Here is a 23,120-nt window from a genome sequence, read left to right as displayed (position 1 = left end):
GAACTACTTTTCAAGTACCACACACTCCCATCACGGTGCTCACCATGCATGCGATGAGACTGAAGTCAAGCTTGAACTCTGAAGCCAAATATTCACCTGTTGCTACTACTGTAGACTCCTTCTTGCTTTCCTTCTTGTGTGGGCACTTCATGACATATTGCCTGAATTCATAACAATTGAAACAATTGATTTTGGACAAGTCTTTATTCTTTACCTCTTGGCTGGAATTAGCCTCACATTGGGACTTCTTCCCCTTGGCCTTCATTCCTCTTCATTAGATGAGGTCCCATCTCTTGTATTCCACCTTATTTTGTCCTGTACCAAATCGAACCATAGGCATTCCCAATTTGGTAGTTTCTCCCTCCCATTCACTGAATCTTGGTAGGTGTGCCAACTCTTATGAAGGCCTAGAAGGGTTAGGCTTACTAAATCATCTTATTCAATAGTGAGACCAACTTGACCAAGTTCATCACAACATTATGTGAACCTGCTTAGGTATAGCGGAATAATGTCATTCTTCTACATATTGATATTTCGAATTTTATCCTTGAGTGCCAATTTCCTGTGGTCACTACTATTCTGGAACAAATCTTCCAGTGCTTGCCACATTGCATACAGAGTCTCTTTCCCATGGAGATTTGAGACAATGTGGCCTCGTACTCCCTCCAATATGATTCTCCTTGCCTTGGCTACACACTTATTCCATTCTGCCAGATCCTAAGTATCAGCCACTGTTGGTTTCAAGATGTCATTATCGATAAATTCCTTCAATCCATTATCTTCGAGCACTACCTCCACGCAATCTATCCAAGAAACATAATTTGAGCTTCCCTCAAGGGCATACTTGAGTCTTAGTCCATAGAAATACATCCTTCTAGCTTTGAAGAATCGATCATGCGAACCTTATACTCCTGCAATAACAACTTTGAAATTTCTTCTCTATTGTGAATCCTGCTCCAATACCATGTAGAAATTATTGTGTAGATATGAAACTGTTGATGGAATTTACTAAAACACAAAACTCAAATCTACTATACTATTCTACATAATTTAATTTACAATAGAGAACACAAATCATAAACATGCAAGAAGAATTATCACACATGCACAGAGATTTATCTAGGGGAAAGCAACTACTGAAAACCCCTTCCTATTTGTATTGCAGTAATCAAATAATAGAGATGAATACATGTGTTTGCTCAAACGTGAGCACAACCTGCAAATGTACAGCCTACCCCTTTGCCTGATTGACTAGCTCTCACCAACACCTGGCCAATTTTCAAGCCCTCCAAGCTCCTATTGTGAAAATTCTACCACTACATCATCTGATTTACTTTGCCTACTTATTTTCAATAAGTTGTTTATGAAATTCCTTCAATAAACATTAAAATAAATTCTGTTGCAGATATCACACCATAATACAGAAACAAACACATGCACAAGAATCAACACATCGACATAGATATTTTGGACAACAGTCCCTAGAAAAACCCAATGTCGAAAAACCGGTGTAGCAAGGGAGGATTTTATTATTCAACAATTCATTAGTACAATAGGGTTCGAAACTATCTTACCCAACAAACAGAAAAATTCCCCAGCAGGTCTCCCAGTCCCAGCTTCAGCCTGGGTGACCTCTATGTAACTCCTAGACATTTTGCTTCAACCCCTGCTTGACTGCATCGGCCTTGGGCCTCTCTGCGTCACCCACGCAGGCCCTCTAGTGACTGCACATTCCCCTACTGCCTCTGCGTCTACCTCTCCTACCTTTGTGCTAGTCTTTTGTTGCTGATCTCGACTCTTTGTTTCGTACTTGCTACCTCCTGCTGCTTTCTAGACCACTAGTTCGAATTTCTCTACTAACCCTGCTTCAGAAATTGAACTAATTAGTCTCCCTCAATGTGTCTTCCAATTGACCCTCAAGCCTCCTCTTATACTTTTCCTGTTGGTCCTTCAATGGCCGAGATTTAATCCCTAATCAACAGCTAAGATTATATTTGGCTTGATCCATGAATTTTGGAACCTTCTAACTTAGTTTAATATTAATACTCATTTTTCCTAAGTTTAGACTTAGGAACTCCATTAAAAATATTAATTATTTTAATATCTCCCAAAACGGTTAGAATCTTCCCAAACCATTTTTGGGTCTTGGATATCTCATGTGCTTTAACCTCTCTACCAATTTTCATGGCTAGAGAACATCTAATGCTACCCAAATCAACACTCCCTCTTAGCGAGGACTGTGCTCTAGTAATACTCCACATTGAGCATTACTCTGATCATACGACAATGGTACTTGTGTTGATGTTAAGCCTCTCTGCCCAACATCCTCTACACTATTGCATCTTGTACTGCTGCTCCCTTTGCATTCGTGTTGCTGCTGGTCCATCTTCCCAACACTACATCTGCACTACAACATCGTACCCATTTCTGCTATTGAAATGGATTCTTTATCATCCCCATCTTCTCCCTGAAATAATCAAACTTGGTTCTTCTAAGGGCCTTGGTAAGGATGTCTGCCACCTATTCTCCTATTGGAGTGTAGCTCAATTGTACAGCTCCTCCTTGGACACAGTCTCTGACAAAATGACACCATATATCAATATGCTTTGACCGATCATGAAACACTCGATTCTTAGAGAGCTTGATGCAACTCTAATTATTGCACATGATCTTGGTTGCCTCCATTTTCCTTCTAAATAGGTTCACAAGCAGTTTTCTAAGCCATATGGCCTCACACAAAGCTATGCTTGCTGCCATATATTCTGCCTCAGATGAGCTCAAAGCCACAAACTTCTGTTTCTTACTGCACCAGGAAGTTATTCCTGATCCAATGTTGAAACAATACCCAGAGGTACTTTTTCGATCCACTGAGCTTCCTTCCCAATCGACATCAGTAAATCCACTCAATTTGATATCCTTACTCTTGGTGTATAAGAGTCCATAATCGACTGTTCCCTGTAAATACCTGAGAACATGTTTAGTTGCTGCCTAGTGCACCCTCTTCGGTTCCACCATGAACTGACTGAGGGTGTTGAGAGCGTAGAAAATGTCTGGCCTAGTATAAGGTGGGATCAACATCCTTGTCTTCTGATGCATCAATCTTCTTCCTGTTGGTGATCATTGGAGTAGCCATGGGTCTATAGTCCTCCATCCTGAATATTTAAAGGATTTCTGTAGTATACCTCCCTTGCCCAAGGAAGATCTTTCCCTCTTGGTGCCAAAATTCCAACCCCAGGAAATAATGCATTCGTCCCAAATCCTTCATATCGAATTATGTGGCTAGATTCTTCTTACAGTCCCCAATGAGCCTGGATGATCCTGTCAGAAAGAGATCATCCACATACAATACTGAGATCAATGGCTCATTCTCTACAACCAGATAAAAGAGATTTGGATCCACGTCACTCTTGACAAATCCCATCTTTTGCAAGTAGCCATTGATTCTACCATACCATGCTCTAGGTGCCTGTTTACACCCATACAAGGATTTCTTCAACCTGCATACATGAAACTTCTTCTCACGTGTCTCAAAGCCCTCTGGTTGTTCAATGTATACCTCTTCTTCTATTACCCCATTCAGAAAATTTGTTTTGACATCCATCTAATGAATCTCCCACCCCATCTGAGCTGTAAGAGATATCACGGTTCTAATAGATGTATACCTGGCTACCGGGACAAAGGTCTCTTTGTAGTCAATTCCTTCCTTCTGAGCATACCCCTTAGCCACAAACCTGGCCTTATATTTCTCAACACTGTCGTCTGTAGCATATTTGATCTTGTAGATCCATCTCGAACCTACCATTGATCTGTCTTGAGGCCTTGGCACTACCTCCCAGACATCGTTCACCATAATGGAGTTGTACTCCTCTACTATCCCATCTAGCCAAACCTAATGTTGAGTTGGTTCCTATAAACTGGTAGGCTCCCCATCCTGAGCTACTAATTCCTGATATCATTCTGGTTGTTTTCACTCCCTCTTACTGTTTCTTGGTGCATCGATGAAGTCCTCTGCATCTAGCAGAATTTGACGAAGTTCCCTGCTAGTTCTTCCTCTGCCAGCAAGTGCTTCTATTAGATCCTCCTCCTCATCCTGTGAATCTTCCTAACTTGAGGAAGAATTCTTTACTTCTGTTGGTTGAAGAGGTTTAACCAACGGCTCCTCTTTTGATTGCTTCTCAGAAGGCATCTCATGAGATTTTCTGAAAGCCCTGTCCTCCATGAACTTTACATCTCATCAAACTACTACCTTCCTGCTCCCTAGAAGATAGATTTTGTATGCCTTAGTGTTCTCGCTATATCCCACCAAATATCCCTTTTCTGCAGTTTGATCCATCTTTTTCCTCTTTTCGTCGGGTATGTGGCAATATGCTAAACTCCTAAATATCCTGAAATCACTGACTTCAGGTGTCTTCCCTGTAAAAGCTTTGTCTAGCGTAATCTTGCCCAACGACTGATGAAGGGTCATGTTCTAAACATAGACTGTTGTGTTGCATGCTACTTCCCACAAGAATTTTGGCATATCCTGATCATACATCATGGCCCTATTCCAGGTGGATGTTGGTGGCCACCCACCTATCCCACTTGGACCCCCACAACTATCTCTTTCAGTTTTTTAGTTTCCTTAATTGTAGAAAAAATTACTATGCCAAAGTTACAACCCCGGGTAGTTGATGTACCAATTTACCCAAACGGGGCCCACAGTTGGCGTTTCATCTTCTAGGGTTCGGTTTTTGGATGTTTAGGGATTTCCATTGCTTCTCAACAATAAATAGGCCTTTGAGCCTCATTGTAACACAGTTCAGAGGCATGTAACTGCCACATCTCTTCTCAAAGATAAGCTACCATCGCCCTAACTGGTTTATTTCCATTTCTATTGGTAAGCATATTTCAGTATTTTACATTAATGAAATGAAGTATTTTTTCTGTTGCATCTCTATATTTATGGTTATGTTTGTACTTTATTGCGTTCCTATTTAAATCCAGATTAGTGGTATCAGAGCAGTCTCTTCTTTCTCTGTTTTTCTTTACATGTCCACAACGAGGTCAGGATATAAGGAGTTAGGGCTTGAAATGGTTGAACCTTTGCAAGACCATCCTTGCAAATCCTGACGGCCTCCAATGGTGGATGAAAAGAAATTCGAGGGGGTAGGAGATCCTATCAATTCTTGCTCGAAGAAGCCCTCGAGTGAGAAAGGAATGCGATGATGGACAACATTGCCTAGATCCTTCAGCGGCTACCCGGGGGTAATGCATCGGCTTCCAACAGTTACTCTAGAAATGCCACACCCTTTAAGGTACAAGTTAACTTTGAAATCCCCATATTCGAGGGTCAGATAGATGCAAATGTCGTAGATAAATGGTTAAGTATGCTAGAAGGGTATTTTTCTGTTCATGATTTTTCCAGTCAGGAAAAGATTATTTTCACTCTTCTCAAAGCAGCCCCCCATGTCAAGGACTGGTGGGAAACCTACTACGAGCAGAAGGATGAAAGTATGGCCTCACTATTTTTAGCCACACCCAGTTGGAATTCATTCCAGGATGCCATTAAGGAGCAGTACTACCTTATCAAATTCTATGAGGACAAATACATAAAGTGGACCCTGTTGCGGCAGGGAAGGGACCAAGACGTGTCAGAGTTCACAAACATTTTTCATACCCTTCGCACATAGTTGGGTATCAAGGATTCTAAGCAGAATTTGGTACTCAAATACCATGGCTTCCTACACAGATACATCGAGGACGAGATGGAGTTTCTAAACATCTCCTCGCTTGACACGACATACCGATATGTTGTCAAAATCGAGCAGAAGTTTAAAAAAAGAAGTGAGACTTTGGATCTGTGAATTCCAAGAACAAAGGACAAAGCCAAGGGGGGGTGACCCAAGACAACCCATCGAAGCCACAAGAAAAGAACAACACCACAAAGTCAAAGAAGGACACAAGAAAGTGGTGTGAGTTCCACAAGAGCCCCACTCACAACACAAGTGAGTGTCAGACAAGGCAGTCGCTGGTGGCCGAGTTGAAGGCTTCAGAATCAGATGCATGTTCTGACCCTGAGTCAGAACCCGACAAGGGGAATGGCAAGGGGACGCAGATCATTGACACGGAGCCCAACGCCACTGTTGCCACTGCCAAGATCCAGAAGAATGAGCTCGAAGATCCAGAGGAGGAGGAGCATCTTTTCCACTCACAAATGTGGGTGAAGGGTTTGCGCTGTAATTCATTGTCGATAGTGGCAGGCAAAAGAACCTCATTTCAGCAGAGGTCATGAAGTGGTTGGGCCTTCCGACTACACCACACCTGCAATCGTACAGTATCGGGTAGCTTCATGAAGGATGAGATCTCAGAGTCCGCTAGTAGTGTTGCCTTCCCTACAGCATCAAGCCCTTCACAGATGAGGTATTGTGTGATGTACTATTAGGCCAACCATACTTATGTAGGCGACATGTTGTGTATAAGTCAAGGCCTCAGATTGTTATTATTTCTTTGGGTAATTCGTTATACAGGATACCTAAGGTAGCCCCACCTACCGTAACCTCTTTGGTCACTGTTAAGAAAGGCAGCAAGCTCATCTCCCAGACTAGGAAATTCATTTTCTATTTGGTTCGCTCCCAAAGTAAGGGGAATATCGCCGCCACATCCATGGCCCTCACAATGGGTTCCTCCATGTAGTAGCAGGAGCTGCAGAGGGATACGGTCATCTTCCCCTCACCCACAAGGGTACCGTTGCACTGTCAGGTCAAACATTCGTCCGATCTGACTTTCAAAGCACCTCTACCCAACGGGTTGATCTATCACCACTCCATTATGGAAAACGCCAAGTACAAGCAGCGACATGATCAGAAGCAGGTATTCCACAAGTTTTAGGTGGCAACAAAATCTGGTTGCATTTGCAGACAAAATGCCTTACAAGAGCCCATCAAAAACTCAGACCACTCCGACATGGTCATTACACCAGTACCGAGGCTATGGGAAACAATGCTTTGGAGCACAAGATTCCCCCATTCCTTCACTTGTGCCGAGTGTTAAATGCGGACCACCCTCGACCATGCTTCTCACCATTACTGGAGACAGAAGAGGTTGCAGACCAACTCACTAAGGACCAAGTTCAGCAGCAGTTTCCTCATCTCATGGAGGAACTCAATGCAATGGGGACCATTGCCTCCTAAGGGGAGAGGAATGATCCAGGCAGATGTTGGTGGCCACCCATCTATCCCACTTGGACCCTAACAACTGTCTCTTTCAGTTTTTCAGTTTCCTTAACTCAGTAGCACAATTTACTATTTTTAGCAGTTTTTGGGGTCCTGAGCTTCCGAAGCCGTTTTGAGGCTCTAAACGAAGTTTTTTGGGAAAACTAGGAGCAACATTTGATGTTTGTCTTCCCAAAGTTGTAGACCTCAGATAGATATTTCTAACGAGGTATTTTTTGCATCAAACGAAGATCGTATGCCAAAGTTACGACCCCGAGAAGTTGATGTCCAGTGTACCCAAACGAGGCCCACATTTTGGCGTTTCATCTTCTAGGGTTAGGTTTTTGGATGTTTAGGGTTTTCCATTGTTTCTCAACAATAAATAGACCTTCAAGCCTCATTATAACACAGTTCAAAGGCATGTAGCTGCCACATATCTTCTCAAAGATAAGCTACCATCGCCCTAGCTTGTTTATTTCCATTTTTGTTTGTAAGCATATTTCAGTATTTTACATTAATGAAATGAAGTATTATTTCTTCTTCATCTCTATATTTATGGTTATGTCTATACTTTATTGCATTCTTGTTTAAATCAGGATTAGTGGTATCAGTTTGGTCTGCTCTTTCTCTGTTTTTCTTTGCATGTCCCCAACGAGGTCAGGATATTAGGAGTCAGGTCTTGAATTGGTCGAACGTTTGCAAGACCAACCTCGCAAATCCCGACGACCTCCAATGGCTGATGAAAAGAAAGATGAGGGAGCAGGAGATCCTATCAAAATCTTGCTTGAAGAAGCCATCGAGCAATAAAGGAATGCGATGATGGACAACATTGCCCAGATCCTTTAGTGGCTATCGAGGGGCGACACATCGGCTTCCAACAACTACTCTGGAAATGCCACACACTTTAAGGTACAAGTTAATTTTGAAATCCCCATATTCGAGAGTCAGATAGACGCAGATGCCGTAGATAAATGGTTAAGTCTGCTATAAGGTATTTTTCTATTCATGATTTTTCGAGCCGAGAAAAGATTATTTTCGCTCTTCTCAAAGCAGCTCCCCATGTCAAGGATTGGTGGGAAACCTACTGCGGCTAGAAGGATGAAAGTACGGCCTCACTATTTTCAGCCGTACCCACTTGGAATTCATTCTAGGATGCCATTAAGGAACAATACTACCCTGTCAAAAGCTATTCAGACAAATACATAAAGTGGAGCACTCTGCGGCAGGGAAGGGACCAAGATGTGCCGGAGTTCACAAACATTTTTCATACCCTTAACACACAGTTTGGTATCTAGGATTATTAACTGCATTTGGTACTCAAATACCGTGGCTTCCTACACAGATACATCCAGGACTAGATGGAGTTCCTGAACATATCCTCGCTCGGCACGACGTACCGATACATTGCAAAAATCGAGCAAAAGTTTAAACAAAAGAAGTGAGACTTGGATTTGCGAATCTGAAGAATAAAGGACAAAGCCAAGGCAGGGTGACCCAAGACAACCCGTCAAAGCTGCAAGAAAATAACAACACCACAAAGTTAAAGAAGGGCACAGGAAAGTGGTGTGAGTTCCACAAGATCCCCACTCACAACACAAGTGAGTGTCGGACCAAGCAATCGCTGGTGGCCGAGTTGAAGGCCTCAGAATGAGATGCATGTTTCGACCCTATGTCAGAACCTGACAAGGGGAATGGAAAGGGGAAGAAGATCATTAACACAAAGCCCATCGCCATTGTTGCCACCGCCAAGATCCAGAAGAATGAGCCCGAAGATCCAGGCGAGGGGAAGCGTCTTTTACACTCACAAATGTGGGTGAAGGGTTCACCGCTGCAATTCATTGTCGACAGTGGCAGCCAAAAGAACCTCATTTCAGCAGAGGTCGTGAAGCAGTTGGGCCTACCAACTACACCACACCCACATCCGTACAGTACCAGGTGGATTCACAAAGGACGAGATCTTCGAGTCCGCCAACAGTGTCGCCTTCCCTACAACATCAAGCCCTTCAGAGATGAGGTATTGTGTGATGTTTTACCTCTTGATGTTTGTGATGTACTATTAGGCCAACCATACTTATGGAGGAAACATGCTATGTATGAGTCAAGGCCTCACACTATTATTATTTCTTTGGGTAATTCATTATACAGGATACCGGAGGTAGCCCCACCTACCGCCACCTCTTTGGTCACTGCTAAGAAAGGCAGCAAGCTCATCTCCCAGACTAGGAAATTCATTTTCTGTTTGGTTCGCTCCCAAAGTAAGGGGAATATCATCACGACATCCATGACCCTCACGAAGGGTTCCTCCATGCAACAGTAGCAGCAGCAGATGGATACGGTCATCTTCTCCTCACCCACAGGGGTACCATTGCATTGTCAGGTCAAATATTCGTCCGATCTAACTTCAGAAGCACCTCTACGCAATAGGTTGATCTATCGCCACTCTATTCTGGAAAATGCCTAGTACAAGTAGTGACATGATCAGGAACAGGTACCACACAAGTTTCAGGTGGGTGATAAAGTCTGGTTACATCTGCAGACAGAACACCTTACAAGAGCCCATCAGAAACTTAGACCACTCCAACATTGTCCTTACACCAATACCAAGGTTGTGGGAAACAACGCTTTGGAGCACAATATTCCCTCATTCATTCGCTTGCACCGAGTGTTCAATGCGGACCACCCTCAACCATGCTTCCCACCATTACTGGACATAGAAGAGGTTGCAGAACAACTCACCAGGGACCAAGTTCAGCAGCAGTTTCCTCATCTCATGGAGGAACTCAATGCAATGGGGACCATTGCCTCCTAAGGGGGGAGGAATGATCCAAGTGGATGTTGGTGGCCACCCGCCTATCCCACTTGGACCCCCACAACTGTCTCTTTTAGTTTTTCAATTTCCTGAATTGTAGCACAAATTACTATTTTTAGCAGTTTTTCGGGTCCTCAACTTTCGGAGCCGTTTTGGGGTCCTAAATGACATTTTTTGGGAAAAATTGGAGCAACATTTAATTTTTCTCTTCCCAAAGTTGTAGTCCTCAGACAGATCTTTCCAATGAGGTATTGTGTGTGTCAAACAGAGATTGTATGCCAAAGTTACAACCCCGAGAAGTTGATGTACCAATTTAACCAAACAGGGCCCATAGTTTGGCGTTTCATCTTCTAGGGTTAGGTTTTTGGATGTTTATGGTTTTCCATTGTTTCTCAACAATAAATAGGCCTTCGAGCCTCATTGTAACACAGTTCAGAGGCATGTACCCACCACATCTCTTCTCAAAGATAACCTACCATCGCCCCAGCTGGTTTATTTTCATTTTTGTTTGTTAGCATATTTCAGTATTTTACATTAATGAAATGAAGTATTATTTTTGTTGCATCTCTGTATTTATGGTTATGTATGTACTTTATTGCATTCCTATTTAAATGCAAATTAGTGGTATCAGAGCGATCTGGTCTTTCTTTGTTTTTCTTTGCATGTCCCCAACAAGGTCGGGATATAAGGAGTTAGGGCTTGAACTGGTCGAACCTTTGCAAGACCAACCTCACAAATCCCGACGCCCTCTAATGGCAGATGATAAGAAAGATGAAGGGGAAGGATATCCTATCAAAATCATGCTCGAAGAAGGCCTCGAGCAACAAAGGAATGCAATGATGGACAACTTTGCCTAGATCTTTCAGCGGCTACCCAGGGGCAATCCATCGACTTCCAACAGCTACTCTTGAAATGCCACACCCTTTAAGGTACAAGTTAATTTTGAAATCCCCATATTCAAGGGTTAGATAGACGCAGATGCCATAGATAAATGGTTAAGTCTACTTGAAGGGTATTTTTCTGTTCATGATTTTTCGAGTCAAGAAAAGATTATTTTCGCTCTTCTCAAATCAGCCCCCCATGTCAAGGACTGGTGGGAATCCTACTGCGAGCATAAGAATGAAAGTATGGCCTCACTATTTTCAGTTGCACCCACTTGGAATTCATTATGAGATGACATTAAGGAGTAGTACTACCCTGTCAAAAGCTATGAGGACAAATACATAATGTGGACCACGTTGTGGTAGGGAAGGGACCAAGATGTTTCGGAGTTCACAAACATTTTTCATACCCTTCACACATAATTGGGTATGAAGTATTATGAGCTACATTTGGTACTCAAATACCACGGCTGCCTACACAGATACAACTAGGATGAGATGGAGTTCCTGAACATCGCCTCGCTCAGCACGGCGTACTAATATGCTGTCAAAATCGAACAGAAGTTTAAACAAAAGAAGCGAGACTTTAGATCTATGAATCCGAAAAACAAAGGACAAAGCCAAGGTGAGGTGACCCAAGACAACTTGTCGAAGCCACAAGAAAAGAACAACACCACAAAGTCAAAGAAGGACACAGGAAAGTGGTGTGAGTTCCACAAGAGCCCCACTCACAATAGAAGTGAGTGTCAGACCAAGCAGTCGCTGGTGGCCGAGTTGAAGGCTTCAGAATTAGATGCATGTTCCGACCCTGAGTCAGAACCTAACAAGGGGAATGGCAAGGGGAAGCAAAGCATTGACGCGAAGCCCAGTGCCACTGTTGCCACTGCCAAGATCTAGAAGAATGAGCTCGAAGATCCAGAGGAGGGTGAGCGTCTTTTCCACTCACAAATGTGGGTGAAGGGTTTGCCGCTACAATTCATTGTCGACAATGGTAGCCAAAAGAACCTCATTTTAGCAGAGGTCGTGAGGTGATTGGGCCTACCGACTGCACCACACCCACAGCCGTACAGTACCAGATGGCTTCACGAAGGACGAGATCTCGGAATCTACCAGCAATGCCGCCTTCCCTACAGCATCGAGCCCTTCACAAATGAGGTATTGTGTGATGTTGCACCTCTTGATGTTTGTGATGTACTATTAGGCCAACCACACTTATGGAGGTGACATGTTGTGTATGAATCAAGGCCTCACGCTGTTATTATTTCTTTGGGGAATTCATTATACAAGATACCGGAGATAGCCCCACCTACCGCCACCTCTTTGGTCACTTCTAAGAAAGGCAGCAAGCACATCTTCTAAACTAGGAAATTCATTTTCTATCTGGTTCTCTCCCAAAGTAAGGGGAAGATCATCACCACATCCATGACCCTCACGAAGGGTTATTCCACACAGCAGCAGTAGTTGTAGAGGGATATAGTCATCTTCTCCTCACCAATAGGGGTACCATTGTATTATCAAGTCAAACATTCGTCCGATCTGACTTTCGGAGAACCTCTACCCAACGGGCTAATCTATCGCCACTCCATTCTAGAAAATTCCAAGTACAAGCTGTGACATGATCAACAACAAGTACCGCACAAGTTTCAAGTGGGCGACAAAGTCTACTTGCATCTGTAGACAGAACGCCTTACAAGAGCCCATCAGAAACTCAGACCACTCCGACATGGTCCTTACACTAGTACCAAGGCTATGGGAAACAATTATTTGGAGCACATCATTCCCCTGTTATTTCGCTTGCACCGAGTGTTCAATGTGGACCACCCTCGACCATGCTTCCTACCATTAATGGACACAACAGAGGTTGCATAACAGCTCACCAGGGACCAAGTTCAGCAACAGTTTCCTCATCTCATCAAGGAACTCAACACAATGGGGACCATTGCCTCCTAAGGGGGCAGGTATGATCTAGGTAGATTTTAGTGGCCACCCACCTATCCCACTTGGAACCCCACAACTGTGTCTTTCAGTTTTTCAGTTTCCTTAATTGTAGCACAATTTACTATTTTTAGCAGTTTTTTGGGTCCTGAACTTCCGGAGCCGTTTTGAGGCCCTAAACTACATTTTTTGGGAAAACTAGGAGCAACATTCAATGTTTCTCTTCCCAAAGTTGTAGCCCTCGGATAGATATTTCTAACGAGGTATTGTGCATGTCAAATGGAGATCGTATGCCAAAGTTACGACCCCAGGAAGTTGATGTAGCAATTTACCCAAATGGGGCCCACAGTTTGGCATTTCATCTTCTAGGGTTAGGTTTTTGGATGTTTAGGGTTTTCCATTGTTTCTCAACAATAAATAGGCCTTCGAACCTCATTGCAACACAGTTCAGAGGCATGTAGACACCACATCATCTCTGAGAGACAAGCTACCATCGCCCTAGCTCATTTATTTCCATTTCTGTTTGTAAGCAAATTTTAGTGTTTTACATCAATGAAATGAAGTATTATTTCTACTGCATCTCCGTATTTATGGTTATGTCTGTACATTATTGTGTTCTTGTTTAAATTTGGATTAATGGTATCAGAGCGGTCTGCTCTTTCTCTATTTTTGTTTGCATGTCCCCAACAAGGTCGGGATATAAGGGGTTAGGGCTTGAACTGGTCGAACCTTTGCAAGACCAAACTCACAAATCTTGAAGGCCTCCAATGGCGGATGAAAAGAAAGACGAGGGGGCAGGAGATCCTATCAAATTCTTGCTCGAAGAAGCCCTCGAGTGACAAAGAAATGCGATGATGGACAAATTTGCCCAGATCCTTCAAGGGCTACCTAGGGGCAACGCATCAGCTTCCAATAGCTACACTGGAAATGCCACACCCTTTAAGGTACAAGTTAATTTTGAAATCCCCATATTCAAGGGTGAGATAAACGCAGATGTCGTAGATAAATGGTTAAGTCTACTAGAAAGGGTATTTTTCTGTTCATGATTTTTCGAGTTGGGAAAAGATTATTTTCGCTCTTCTCAAAGCATCCCCCCATGTCAAGGACTAGTGGGAAACCTACTGTGAGCAAAAGGATGAAGGTATGACCTCACTATTTTCAGCTGCACCCACTTGGAATTCATTCTGGGATTCCATGAAGGAGCAGTACTACCCTGTCAAAAGCTATGAGGACAAATACATAAATTGGACCACGCCGTGGCAGGGAAGGGACCAAGACGTGCTAAAGTTCACAAACATTTTTTCATACCCTTCGCACACAGTTGGGTATCAAGGATTCTGAGCTGCATTTGGTACTCAAATACCGCGACTGCCTACACAGATACATCAAGGACAAGATGGTCTTCCTGAACATCTCCTCGCTCAGCACAGCGTACCGATACACTGTCAAAATCGAGTAGAAGTTTAAACAAAAGAAGTGAGACTTTGGATTTGCGAATCTGAAGAACAAAGGACAAAGCCAAGGCGGGGTGACCCAAGACATCCCGTCAAAGCTGCAAGAAAAAATAACACCACAAAGTCAAAGAAGGACACAGGAAAGTGGTGTGAGTTCCACAAGAGCCCCACTCACAACACAAGTGAGTGTCGGTCCAAGCAGTCGCTAGTGGTCAAGTTGAAGGCTTCAGAATCAGATGCATGTTCCGACCCTGAGTTAGAAGCCGACAAGGGGAATGGCAAGGGGAAGCAGATCATTGACACGAAGCCCAGCACCACTGTTGTCACTGCCAAGATCTAGAAGAATGAGCCCAAAGATCCAGAGGAAGGGGAGGGTATTTTCCACTCACAAATGTGGGTGAAGGGTTCACTGCTGCAATTCATTATCGACAGTGGCAACCAAAAGAACCTCATTTCAACAGAGGTCATGAAGCGGTTGGACCTACCAACTACACCACACCTGCAGTTGTACAGTACTGGGTGACTTCACGAAGGACGAGATCTCCGTGTTCGCCAGTAATGCCGCCTTCCGTACAACATCAAGCCCTTCACAGACGAGGTATTGTGTTATGTTGCACCTCTTGATGTTTGTGATGTACTATTAGGCCAACCTACTTATGGAGGCGACATGCTGTGTATGAGTCAAGGCCTCGCGTTGTTATTATTTCTTTGGGTAATTCATTATACAGGATACCGGGGGTAGCCCCACCTACCGCCACCTCTTTGGTCACTGCTAAGAAAGGAAACAAGCTCATCTCCTAGACTAGGAAATTCATTTTCTATCTGGTTCACTCCCAAAGTAAGGGGAAGATCATCGCCACATCCTTGACCCTCGCGAAGAGTTCCTCCACGCAGCAGTAGTAGCAGCGGAGGGATACGGTCATCTTCTCCTCACCGATAGGGGTATCATTGCACTGTCAAGTCAAACATTCATCTGATCTGACTTCCGGAGCACCTCTACCCAATGGCCTGATCTATTGCCACTCCATTATGGAAAATTCCAAGTACAAGTAGCAACATGATCAGCAGCAGGTACCGCACAAGTTTCAGGTGGGCGATAAATTTTGGTTGCATCTATAGACAAAACGCCTTACAAGAGCCCATCAGAACCTCAGACCGCTCCGACATGGTTCTTACACCAGTAACAAGGCTGTGGGAAACAATGCTTTGGAGCACAGCGTTCCCCCATTCCTTCGCTTGCGCCGAGTGTCCAATTTGGACCACCCTCGACCATTCTTCCCACCATTATTGGACAGAGTAGAAGTTGCATAACAGCTCACTAGGGACCAAGTTCAGCAGCAGTTTCCTCATCTCATGGAGCAACTCAACACAATGGGGACCATTGCCTCCTAAGGGGGGAGGAATGATCCAGGTGGATGTTGGTGGCCACCCACCTATCCCACTTGGACTCCCACAACTATCTCTTTTAGTTTTTCAGTTTCCTTAATTGTAGCACAATTTACTATTTTTAGCAGTTTTTCGGGTCCTGAACTTCCGCAGTCATTTTGAGGCCCTAAACGACGTTTTTTGGGAAAACTGGGATGAACACTCAAAGTGTTTCTTCCCAAAGTTGTATTCCTCGGATAGATCTTTTTAACGAGGTATTGTGCATGTCAAACGAAGATCGTATGCCAAATTTACGACCTTGGGAAGTTGATTTACCAATTTACCCAAACGAGGCCCACAATTTGGCGTTTCATCTTCTAGGGTTAGGTTTTTGGATGTTTAAGGTTTTCCATTGTTTCTTAACAATAAATAGGCCTTCGAGCCTCATTGTAACACAGTTCAGAGGCATGTAGCTACCACATCTCTTCTTAGAGATAAGCTACCATTGCCCTAGCTGGTTTATTTCCATTTCTGTTTGTAAGCATATTTCAGTATTTTACATTAATGAAATGAAGTATTATTTATGCTGCATCTCTATATTTATGGTTATGTTTGTACTTTATTGCATTCATGTTTAAATCTGGATTAGGCCCTAACTGCTTCTACAATAGTCTTGTTCTTCCTTTGTGATACTCCATTCTTCTCTAGATTTCAGGGAGTCATCCACTCTCTTTAGATGTCCTCCTTAGCGCAAAAAACAGTGAAGTCCTTATCGACATACTCTCCACCATTATTTGAGCGAAAAAAAAAAAAATTCTTCCCAGTCAGATTCTCCACTAGAGCCTTGAACTCTTTGAATCGACAGAAAACCTCATCCTTGGTTTTCAGAAAATAAATCCAAGTTTTCCTTGAGTGGTCATCAATGAAGTTAAGGAAATACTCAGCACCATTAAGAGCTTTGACAGACATAGGTCCACAGATATCTGAGTGTACCAATCCTATTACACTCTTGGCCCTATGTCTACTCCTAGGAAATGTTGCCTTGGCATACTTTCCTAGAGCACATCCTCTGCATACAACATCTCGTTCTGTACTAATATCTAGAACTCCTGTTACAGTGCTCCTGAGAATTCTCAGAGCTCCATGGTGCAAATTTCTCATTCTTATGTGCCATAGTTCATTCAAGTCCTTGTCTCCATGACTGCCTATTGGTGCCATTGGTGATTCTAGTTGTAATCTATACAACCTATTACTTTTGATCCCGATCTGCACTTTCGTTTTCTAGCTTGGGTGTTTAACATATACTTTCTCCTTAATGAAGTAGACGTCATAGCCCAATCCTGGTACATGCAGCACATTTGTAGAACAGAACTATTCTCTCGATTTTGTTTGAAAAACTATGGTACCCTTCCCTACTAGATTACAATTTCCCTTATTCTCCATGGTGATTTGAAAGTTCATCTTCTCTTCTCAATATTCTGAGAAAAATTCCCTGATTCCCATCATATGCCAAGAGGCTCCACTGTCTATATACCATACTTATGATGATGCAGAACTAGTCATACAAGCCACTTCTTCTTCCAGCCTAGAAGCCAACATAGAGGATTCGAAATCTCTTTCACTTGTGCAATTTTTTGAAAACTTATGCGAGTCCCCTGACGTGGATGCCTCTGCATCATGGTCTCGACCCATAACTAATTTTCCCTTGATGTCTCTGATTACTTGCTCCAATACCATGTGAAATTTCTATCACTACAACATCTAATTTACTTTGCCTACTTATTTTCAATAAGTTATTTATGAAATTCCTTCCATAAACATTAAATTAAATTCTGCTACATATATCACACCATAATACAGAAACAAACACATGCACAAGAATCAACACATCGACACAGATATTTTGGACATCAGTCCCTGAAAAAACCCAGTGTGGGAAAACCAGTGGAGCAAGGGAGAATTTTATTATTCAACAATTCATTAGTACAACAGGGTTCCAAACTGGCTTACCCAACAGAGAGAAAAATTTCCTAGTAATTCTCCTAGTCTCAGTGTCAGCTTGGCTAACCTCTGCGTAGCTCCCAGACACTCTACGTCAGCCCCTGCTTGACTGTGTCAACCCTGGGCCTCTCTGCGTCACCCAAGCATGCCCTCTAGTAATTGCGCAGTCTCCTGCTACCTCTGTGTCTGCCTCTCTTACCTCTGAACTGGCCTTTTTTTGCTGATCTTGACTCTCTGTTCCGTACTTGCTACCTCCTGCTGCTCTCCAGACCACTAGTTCGAATTTCTTAGCTAACCCTGCTCCAGAAATCGAATTGACTGGTCTCTCTAAGTGTGTCTTCCAACTAAAAGCCTCCTTTTATACTTTTCCTATTAGTCCTTCAACGGTCGAGATTAAATCTCTAATCAACAGCTAAGACTAGATTTGGTTTGATCCATGACTTTTGGAACCTTCTAAACCAGGATAATATTAATACTCGTTAATATTTTATTTTTCCTAAGTTTAGACTTAGGAACTCCATTAAAAATATTAATACTCCATTAAAAATATTAATTATTTTAATATCTCCCAAACCAGTTAGAATCTACCCAAACCATTTTAGAGTCTTGGAGATTTCATGTGCTTTAGCCTCTCTACCAATTTTCATGGCTAGAAAACATGTGATGTTACCCCAAATCAACACCTATTTCCTTGTGTTATTCCTTGAGGAATTAGGCCCCTATTAATTAGGAAATTCCTCAATTGGAATTATGCAGTTCCTTTTGGGTTCATCATCTAACTGCATGCACCACCTGTACACATTGGAATAGCCTACAAATGATAACAAACTGCCTTGGAATCTCTGTGTCAACTGAGTAACTTGAATTCTTTGCATGCATCAATTATTTTGGGTTGATTGATTAGTTAACTGGTTGATTACTGAGTGTGGTTGAAGTTACACTTCCACAGCTTGATCTTCCACTAGTTCCTCCAACAATTAGAACTAGCTTAAGTGACCATAACTCAATTTAACTGAATTAGATTGCTACAATTGAAATTAACTCAACCTAGGCTCCTAAAATTTAGGAATCACTACACACAACTAAACTTCATGCCCTTACCTCGAATTAACTGAGCTAGACTCTAATAGAGTGTTCTCTTAACTGAGTAACAAGAACCATGTCACCTCATTTAACTTCTCCAAGTTGTGTGCTAATGTGGAATTTCAATTTTTCTCTAGTTTGACCAAAGCAAATTCAAAGCATTTTCAACAAATTAATTTTTTGAATACAATTTCTCTATATTGTAATTTTGTTTTTATTAATAAAATAAAAAGATACATATCATATGTTATAAATTAACATTCATTTTACCATATAAATTAAAATAATGATTCAACATAAAAATTTAATATTTACAATAACCCATATTTTGTCATATATATTATTAACCTCTGACAATACCGTGGCTCATTAATACCACATGTCCAAAACCAAAAATTCATTAATACCACATGTCCAAAACCAAAAATCATTTCAAAATATAGATAGTTTTTTGAAATATTTTATTTTAATTTGTAGTAATAAAAGGTTAAAAGTAATTGCCTCTTCTCTAGCTCAATATGTACAAATGTTGTAATGTCCGGTAAACATTTTAACTGGGTTAAAATAAAATAAAATTAATAATGATAACTATCAATAAAACATTTTAACCTAGTCAAATTATATAAACTAAAAATAGAAAAAAAATAAAATAAAACACACCTAGATCCATGTTAACTTTGTATCTACCAAGAGAGATCAAATCTCATTTCAAAAATGTTTGTATCTAAAGATATTTGATTGATCCCACCGCTTGGTAGAGATTTCATCCCTCCCTTCTTGGTAGATTCAGAGAGATAGATCTACACTCAAAATAACTCCATATTTGTTTAGAGATTTATAATACTAAATGATTACACTTGTCAAATACAAAGTTTTTAAATGCTTTTTTAATTTTTAATATATTTTTTTATATCTCACAATTTAATTTAAAACATTACAAAAGTAACAATTCAATATACATCACCCATTAGAAAAACAATTTACATTTTAATATTTGGACTCTTAGATACTCTCATCTCCTACCATTATTAGAGTCCCCAGCTAAAATAGTAGAAATTCACGTCATTTTTTTCAAACTTTAGAAATTTTGGAAAATCTGAATTACTGCTGTCAAACTTCAAGGTGTTGTGTACCCTTAAAGTTTTTAATGAGGCTGAATCTATTTCCACCCTCTAAACAAATCAGACACTTCTCTTATTATAATTTAAAAAAAAAAATCACCCAATCTTTCTTGGCAAATTTGTAACGTCAGTAACCAAAGGCCTAGTGTTTGAAACTATGTGCGTCTCCGGACTGCCTATCCACAGCCTATTCAGGCATTGTAATCATCATCAAGGAATCCAGAGAAGTAATGACACTACTGCCTTCCATTTATGTCATGTACCAGAAAGGCACCAATGGATATCACGTGTACTCACTTTTTCTTCCTCTCCATTAGCACACGCTTTCTCTGTTCGCCGTGCACCTCAAGTTGCCGTGACGGCGACAGCACTACTCCCTTCTTTCCATCTTTATCATCATCTAATGCTCTTCGACATGTCTGTAGTCATTATTTAAATCACATGGTCTGCCAAAGATGCGACACCAAACACTGATTTACTGCGCCTACTGGGCTGGGCTAGGATACCGCCACCCAAGATCCTCGGCTGACACACAGATTTTTTCATAAATAGTGTAATTGTCGTTGCACCGTGGACGACGAGAAAGACATTCCACAGTTTTGGCCCCTGGTAATGCATTAATTCTGTGACCTAAAGGCAAGTTGAACCCTTTATTTTTATAGATTTAACCCAAAAAAAATCGGCGTTTGATCGGAATATTGAAACACAAACCAAACCATGTAGGTTGTAATTTATAACCGCAATTGAAAAAGTTTATATAATTTTGAATTGATCTAAAATCTGCGATAATACATTTCAAATAACAAAACCCTGTAAAATTACAGATCTCAAACGAGTCTTGTGTATGAGTGGAATCCTTGATCCTTCTGTTCTATTCTTGGTCCAATCGGAAAAAGCTCATTAAGTTGCACTGTGGATGGTACGCGTTTGAATTTTGTCGAGGGACCCAAAATAAAATTTTGAAGTTGAGCTGGAACGCACAAACAAGTATGCCGAAATTGGACATCTATAAATAGACCTTAAACCTTTGTTTGTTTTGGGGCTAGGTAAAACTTATAATGGATAGCGAATTTTTTTTATTTCAATAGGGTAAGAACATTGATGTAAAAATTCAGAATGAATAAGCTTGCTGACCTTCTCGGAGTTAGTTTGTAATTATAAAAGTGGTCCTCTATCAAATCTTTGATTACCTATTTTTCAAATCCCCGATTACAGCCTGCATTAAGATTACACTGATGATTTGATGCTGGATGGAGCAGGCGAGGAATGAGCTCTGATAGATGTAAACACTTGCATTTTAATCCATGCTCAAGAAAAGTTCCCGTTGACGGGTTTTAATCAGCACATAATTTATTAATATACATATACCAAATTCTTTAATTTCATAGACCTCAAGATGGAGTATGACATGTAAAAAATTCATATGAACTTTGAATAAAGTTACCCATGATTAAATGTTCAATAACATATGCCGACATACTTTTTACAATTTCATATTTTAATCAAGATTCTGAGTTTACCCATCTGCTTTTCTCTTCCTTCATACTTAATGTGTTTTTTACTATGATAGTGCACAATTAATATATTTTTTTATAATAGTGTATAATTTTTTAGATAAAAAAATATAAAACAAGCAAAATGAAGACAATGATTGTCCTCAGAGACTTCGTCAACCCTTAGTATTATGAAGGAAGACCAGAGATTTGGTGCTTCTCGTCCACGGACCTCGCCACATCATGTTGATCGAGTTATGCAATTGTTAAAATAAAAGGAATACATGATAATAAGATAAAGGAAGACCTAATTTTAGTATTTTTATTTTTCTAAAATATACAACATGCTATTTAGAGTTTACCCATCTGCTTTTCTCTTCCTTCATACTTAATGTGTTTTTTATTATGATAGTGCACAATTAATATCTGTTTTTTATAATAGTGCACAATTTTTTTAGGTAAAAAAATATATATATAATAATGAAAAATATTCATAATTAATATCTGTTTTTTATAATAGTGCACAATTTTTTTAGATAAAAAATAAATATAATAATGAAAAATATTCATAATTAATGTGTTTTTTATTATGATAGTGCATAATTAATATCTGTTTTTTATAATAATGCACAATTTTTTAGATAAAAAATATATATAATAATGAAAAATTACACAAAACAAGAAAAATGAAGAAAAGGATTGTCTTCCGCCATTTCGTCAACCCTTAGTATTATGAAGGAAGACCAGAGATTTGGTGCCTCTCATCCACGTAACTCACCACATCATGTTGATCGAGTCATGGAATTGTTACTCACCACATCATGTTGATCGAGTCATGGAATTGTTAAGATAAAACGAATATCTGATAATAAAATAAAGGAATATCTAATTTTAGTGTTTTATTTTTCTAAAATATACAACATGCTATGTAGGTTATTTATAGCCTACAATGTTGAAGTATAAGTATATATATACTTTAATGTTGTAAACTATAAATAAGTTAAAGAGCATGTTGTATAGTTTATTTATTCTTTAAAATTTTAAGTGGATTTTTTTTTGGAAAAATCAATTTCCATTACAGGTGCTTTTAATTTCATAGGCTACTATTGGAGTCAATATTATATTGTAGCTATAAGAAAAATTGGATATATACGTCAAACTTATGGCATTACAACAATAAAAGACCTTGCATGAAAATACTATGAATCCACATCGAGCGAGCTATGCCCTCCTAAAAACCAATATTTACTGCTTATCTTGACATAGCTAGGATCAATCTTATGACAAGGTGATAAAGCACATGACCATAGTAAGAATCATTCGACATGAGTTCTCACCCCTTTGATTTTGTTTTGTGTAGTGGATTGGTTTGGAGCATGATCTATGATTCAATGCTATTGTTCATATATGTTCAATACAGTTTCAAAGTTTTCTTATACTTGAGTCAAATGTTATAAAATAAAATATTTATAAAATATTTTGATTTGGAAATGAGTTACTATTTTTGGGTAAGTGATATTGATAAGCCATGATCCTGGACCATGGTATTGTAACAAATTCTATTAACAAGTTAATAATATCCATGGTAAAATAAGGGTAAATATCCATGTTTAAGTATCTTGTTATACTTATATTGTAAGTATTAAGTTAAATATTTATAAAATATTTTGATTTTGAAATGAGATGATTTTTAGGTATGTGGTATTGATAAGTCATAGTATTGGCCCTTGATATTACAACAAAATATAAATTATTATGAATAAATTTAACTTTTATTAATATGAATTA

The sequence above is a fragment of the Pinus tabuliformis genome, chromosome 4_1 (genome assembly GCF_031772625.1).
Source record: "Pinus tabuliformis cultivar Carrire ecotype Pingquan chromosome 4_1, CPIR1, whole genome shotgun sequence".
NCBI classification, from domain to species: domain Eukaryota; kingdom Viridiplantae; phylum Streptophyta; class Pinopsida; order Pinales; family Pinaceae; genus Pinus; species Pinus tabuliformis.
This window is presented reverse-complemented; position numbering follows the sequence as displayed.